This window comes from Hylobates moloch, unplaced genomic scaffold (assembly GCF_009828535.3).
Source record: "Hylobates moloch isolate HMO894 unplaced genomic scaffold, HMol_V3 SCAFFOLD_7, whole genome shotgun sequence".
Classification (NCBI taxonomy): Eukaryota; Metazoa; Chordata; class Mammalia; order Primates; family Hylobatidae; genus Hylobates; species Hylobates moloch.
Genome location: NW_026652282.1, coordinates 104,791,835 through 104,798,275, shown reverse-complemented (window position 1 = coordinate 104,798,275; position 6,441 = coordinate 104,791,835). Strand labels below are relative to the sequence as shown.

General features: G+C 38.9%; 1 protein-coding gene across 1 annotated transcript in view; it reads left to right on the top strand.

The window, feature by feature from the left end:
- The first annotated feature begins 4,526 nt into the window (after window positions 1–4,526).
- Window positions 4,527–6,441, top strand: part of THOC2 (THO complex subunit 2) — a 110,268-nt gene continuing 108,353 nt past the window's right edge. The window contains exon 1 of the mRNA XM_058441429.1: window positions 4,527–4,579. The gene's annotated coding sequence lies outside the window, so the exon portion shown is untranslated. The remainder of the gene's footprint in view (window positions 4,580–6,441) is intronic.

The following is a 6,441-nucleotide window of genomic DNA, read 5'->3' as shown; positions in this document are numbered from 1 at the left end:
TTGGTTAAATTTATTACTAAGTATTTTATTTTATTTTTTGTAGCTATTATATTTTTATTTTTCTCTTTTTGCCATTCTTGTGATGCTACAATATAGCTATTTTAAATGGAATTAAAATTTTTTTTCAGGTAGTTCATTGTTAGTATATAGAAACACTACCTATTTTTGTGTGTTGATTTTTATATCCTGTGACTTTACCCTATTATTTCCTTGTTTCTTTTAAAATTTTTTTTGCCTTGATGGATACAGTATTATTTCTAACTTTATGGTGTAGTCATTAGGATTTTCTAAATATAGGATCATTTTGTCAGCAGAGACAATTTCACTTCTTTTCTTGTTTGGATAAATTTCATTTCTTCTTTTTGCCCAGTTGCTCTGACAAGGACTTTTAGTACTCTGTTGGATAGAAGTGGAGAGAGTGGGCAGGTACCTGATCTTAGAGGAAAAACTTTCAACTTTTCACTATTGTATATAATGTTAGCTATGGGCTTGTTATTTATGGCCTTTTTTTGTGTGTGTTGAGGAAAATTCATTCTATAGTTAGTATGTATATTTTTTTTGATATGGAGTCTTGCTCTGTCGCCCAGGCTGGAATGCAGTGGTGAGATCTCGGCTCACTGCAACACTGCAGCCTCCACCTCCTGGGTTCAAGCGATTCTCCTGCCTCAGCTTTCCAAGTATCTTGGATTACAGACGCACGCCACCACACTCAGCTACTTTTTTTTTTTTGAGACGGAGTCTCTCTCTGTCGCCCAGGCTGGAGTGCAGTGGCGCCATCTCAGCTCACCGCAAGCTCCGCCTCCCAGGTTCACGCCATTCTCCTGCCTCAGTCTCCCAAGAAGCTGGGACTACACGCGCCTGCCACCACAGCTGGCTAATTTTGTTTTTGTATTTTTAGTAGAGACGGAGTTTCACCGTGTTAGCCAGGATGATCTCGACCTCCTGACCTAGTGATCTGCCCGCCTCGGCCTCCTAAAATGCTGGGATTACAGGCGTGAGCCACTGTGCCTGGCCCACACTCGGCTGCTTTTTATATTTTTAGTAGAGATGGGGTTTCACCATGTTGGCCAGGCTGGTCTCCAATTCGTGACTTCAAGTAATCCACCTGCCTTAGCCTCCCAAAGTGCTGGGATTACAGGCGTGAGCCACTGCGCTCAGCCTCTATAGTTAATTGTTGAGAGTTTTATCATAAAAGGATATTGAGTTTTGTCAAATGCTTTTTCAGCATCTAATGAGATGATCAAGTGATTTTTATCTTTCATTTTGTTAATGTAGTGCGTCACATTTAGTGTATGTTGTACCATCCTTGCATCCCAGGGATAAATCCATTGTGATCATGGTGAATGATCCTTTTAATGTGCTGTTAAATTCTGTTTGCTGGTGTTTGTTGAGGATTTTTTCATCTGTGTTTATAAGAGGCATTGACCTGTGATTTTCTTTTCTTGTAATGTTTTTGTCTGGCTCTGGTATCATGGTGTAGTAGCCTCTTATATTCCTTTTTGTTTCTGTGTAATTGGTTGTAATGTTTTCTCTTTCGTTTCTAATATTGTTTGAATTTTCTTTTTCTTTATTGAATGTCTAGCTAAAGATTTGTCAGTTTTGTTGATCTTTTTTAGAAAAACAACTCTTAATTTTATTGATTTTTTTTCTTTTTTTTTTGAGACAGTCTCACTTTGTCACCCAGGCTGGAGTGCAGTGGCGCTATCTTGGCTCACTGCAGCCTCGACATCCTGGGCTCAAGTGATCCTCCCACCTCAGCCCCCCAAGCAGCAGGGACTACAGGCGTGGGCCACCATGCCCAGCTAATTTTTTGTATTGTTTTTATAGAGACAGGGTTTCACCATGTTGCCCAGGCTGGTCTCGAACTCCTGAGCTCAAGCTATCTGCCTGCCTCAGCCTCTCAAAGTGCTAGGATTACAAGCGTGAGCCACCACACCTGGCTGATTTTTTTTTTTTTTCTTCTCTAATTCTCTATTTCAGTTGTTTCTGCCCTAATCTTTATTATTTCCTTCCTTCTATTAACTTTGGACTTAGTTTATTCTTCTTTTTCTAGTTCCTTGAAGTTTTGAGTTAGGTGGTTTGAGATTAAAAAAGAAAAAGACATTTATAGGCCCGGCTCCGTGGCTCACACCTGTATTCCCAGAACTTCGTTGGGCTGAGGTGGGTAGATTGCTTGAGCCCAGGAGTTCCAGACCAGCCTGGGTAACATGGTGAAACCCCATCTCTTCAAAACATACAAAATTAGCTGGGCATGGTGGCATGCACCTGTGGTCCCACCTAATGGGATGTTGGGGGGCGGGGTGGTGCTGAGGCTGAGGTGGGAGGATCACTTGAGCCCAGGTCGAGGTTGCAGTGAGCCAAGATTTTGCCATTGCAGTCCAGCCTGGGTGATGGAATGAGATACTGTGTCAAAAAAAAAAAGCATTTATTGCTACAAATTTCCTCTTTTGAACTGCTTTTGGTATATCTCATGAATTTTGGTATTTATGTTTTCATTTTCATTTGTCTAAAGGTATTTCCTAATTTCCTTTTTGATTTCGTTCTTTGATTCTTTGGTTGTTCAAGAATGTGTTTAATTTCTACATAATTGTGAACTTTCCAGTTTTCTTTCTGGTATTGATATCTAGTTTTATTCCATTGTGTTTGGAATAGATATTTGGTATGATTTCTATCTTTTAAAATTTGTTATTTGTGATCTAATGTGATCAGAATGTTAGATCACATGTTAGAGCCTGGAAAAAGGTTTGTGTGTGCTTGAGAAGAATGTAGTCTCCTTATCTTGGGTGGCATGTTATGGATATGTCCTTTAAATACATTTGGTCTGTAGCATTATTGAAGTCTTCTTTTTCCTTACTGATCTTTTGTCTGGGTATTCTATGGAAAGTAGTGTATGAAATTCCCTACTATTACTGTGTTGGTGTCTATTTGTTTCTTCAGCTCTGTGTCACATATATTCATATGCTGTTGTCCTCTGATGTGGTATGTATATATATATATTTATAATTGTTATATTTTCAAAGTATATTTTGTCTAATATAAGCATAGCCACCCCGTTCTCTCTTGGCTAACATTTGAATGGAGTATCTTTATCCATCCTTTCACTTTCAGCCTGTGTCCTTAAATTTAAAACATGTTTCTTGTAGACAGCATACAGCTTTAAAAAAAAATAGCTAGTCTTAAAAAAGATCAATTTAGATACTTTGTCTTCTGAACATGGAGTTAGATGTTACATTTAAGGTAATTACTGACAGGAAAGGACTTACTACTGCCATTTTGTTAATTGTTTTTCTGTCTTGTAGCTCTTCTGTTCCTCCTCTCTTGCACTCTTCCTTTATATTTTATTACATTTTTCCTTGCAATTTGTTTGTTCAAGAGATTGGGTCACTCTCTGTTAGATTTTTCCACAGTTTGAATTTTGGTGATTGTATCCCTATGGTATCTCTTAATATATTCCTCTGTTGTCTTTTTCTGTGAATTGGTAGTTGGATCCAGATGGCTTGATCAGATTTTGATTCACACTTTTTTTTCCCCTAAAGACAACTTCATAGGTAGGTGATGCTTTCTTTTCTTTTTTCCTTTTTTTTTTTTTTCCTGTCTCCCAGGCTGGAGTACAGTGGAGCGAGCAGTCATGGTTCACTGCAGCCTCAACTTCCTGGGCTCAGATGATTGGATTTTTTCACCCCAGCCTCCCGAGTAGCTGGGAGTGCAAGCATGAGCCACCATGCCAGGCTAATTTTTGTATTTTTTGTTGAGACAGGGTTTCACCATGTTTCCCAGGCTGGTCTTGACCTCTGGGCTCGAGCTATCTGCCTGTCTTGGCCTCCCAAAGTGCTGGGATTACAGGTGTAAGCCACCCTGCCCAGCCTGCGTGATGTTTTCTTTCATCAGAATCTGGAGGCACATAATGTTTCATAGTCTTTTTTTCTTTTCTTTTCTTTACTTTTTTTTTTTGTAGAGACGGAGTCTTGCTCTGTTGCCAGGCTGCAGTGCAGTGGCGCAATCTTGGCTCACTGCAACCTCTGCCTCCTGGGTTCAAGCAATTCTCTTGCTTCAGCCTCCCTAGTAGCTAGGACTACAGGCGCATGCCGCCACGCCTGACTAATTTCTTTTGTATTTTAGTAAGGACGGGGTTTCATTGTGTTGCCCAAGCTGATCTCGAACTCCTGAGCTCAGGCAATCCTCCCGCCTTGGCCTTCCAAAGTGCTAGGATTACAGGCATGAGCCACCGCGCCTGGCCCATAGTCTCTTTTTGTAATGTGAACAGCCATTGGTAGATGCCTAGATTCTTTAATTAATTAGGGGTCTTAAAATGGTGATATTCTAATTTCATAATTCCTTCTTTATTACTACAGAGATATTTTTAATCTTATATGAGTTACCAGTGGTACAGTTTGTATATGAAAGGCAGAATAAATGCTTGATTAAAATTTTTTTTACTTGCCAGTTGATATAATTTGCTCTATAAGAATCATCTCATGTTAGGGTGGAAATTGAAATACATGTTTTCTGTTTTATTCTAGTTTGCATTTATGTCGGATCCTCAGTGAAAATAAAAGCCATGATAGTTCAACGTACAGAGGTAAGATTTTTAAAAGTATCTTAGTTATTTCTTGATTAAAATTAGTAACTGCTTTCTATTCATTGTTAGGTATGAAAACAAAAGGTGTAAGATAGTTCACATTATATAAAGGTTTTACATGGTTATATTATAGTCAGGATTAAAACTATAGTTACAGTAAGACTATATCTCTGTATACTGATGTTATTTGACCTGCATTATAATGATATGATATTGCTTGACTTTTTAAATTGGGGCTTGGTATATTTAGCTAAATTTCAGCAGTTGTTAGCTGTATTAATCATAAATATGACAGAAAAGATAACATGGAAAGAAAAATTGTTCTGATTTTATTTGCACTAGAAAATTTCCAGAAACTGAGGTTTGGTATTTTTACTAAAGCTGGTTATGTTTAGGTGGTGTCTAGGGATCTTGTTAAAGGCAGTTGTCATGGGAAACATTCAAAGGAGTTGTTTACTGCATATCACAGATATGATTTATTAAATAAAATATGTAATTAAACAGTATATAATTTTCCAGTAACTTTAGTTTCAAAGGATTTTACTATTTAACATTTTATTAATTTAAAATTAGACATGTGGATTTGGCAAAGGAGGGGCAAAACTAAAAGGAATTGTGTCTAGTAAGTGTAAAGCATTTACATTTGTAGTATTGTTGGGGGTAAAACCCACAGTATTTTTTTAAATTAGAAAATACATTTTTATAACCGATATTCTATTTGAAGCCAAAAATCATTAGATAAAATTTATTATGGTCATTTAAATTATGCTTTTGTGAATAGAAGATTAAGAACAGAATTTTACATATATATATTTATTTTTGTTCTACCAAAAATCATGACTTTCATAATAAAGGATATACTTTTTTTTTTTTTTTCTTCTAAGGAGACAGGGTCTCTTTCCATTGCCCAGGCTGTAATGCAGTGGTGGTGTAATCCATAGCTCACTGTGGCTTCAAACTCCTGGGCTCAAGCAATCCTGCCACTTCAGATTCCTAAGTAGCTGGAACTGCAAGAGTGCAACACCGCTCCTTGCTTATTTATTTATTTATTTTTTTGAGATGGAGTTTCACTCTTGTTGCCCAGGCTGGAGTGCAGTGGTGCAATCTCGGCTCACTGCAACCTCTGCCTCCCGGGTTCAAATGATTCTCCTGCCTCAGCTTCCCAAGTAGCTGGGATTACAGGCATGTGACACCATGCCTGGCTAATTTTGTATTTCTTAGTAGAGACGGGGTTTCACCATGTTGGTCAGGCTGGTCTCGAACTCCTGACCTCAGGTGATCCGCCCGCCTTGGCCTCCCAAAGTGCTGGTATTATAGGTGTGAGCCACTGTGCCCAGCCTTATTTTTTTAATTTATTTTTTGTAGAGATAAGGTGTCTTGCTATATTGCCTAGGCTGGTCTCATACTCTTGACCTCAAGCAGTCCTTTCGCCTCAGGCTCCCAAATTGTTGCGATTACTGTCATGAGCCACCTTGCATAGCTGAGGATATACTTTTTAAAGAACATTTGGGCCAGGTGCGGTGGCTCTTGCCTGTAATCCTAGCACTTTCGGAGGCTGAGGTGGGCGGATCACTTGAGGTCAGGAGTTCGAGACCAGCCTGGCCAATATGGTGAAACTCCATCTCTACCAAAAAAAAAATACAAAAAAAAATTAGCTTCGTGTGGTGGCGTGCGCCTGTAATCCCAGCTACTCAGGAGGCTGAGGTACGAGAATCGCTTGAACCCGGGAGGCAGAGGCTGTAGTGAGCCAAGATCACACCACTGCACTCCAGCCTGGGTGACAGAGTGAACCTTGTTTCATAAAAATAACATTTGGATGTGTGAGTGGAAGATTTTTTTTTTTTTTTGAGATGGAGTCTCAC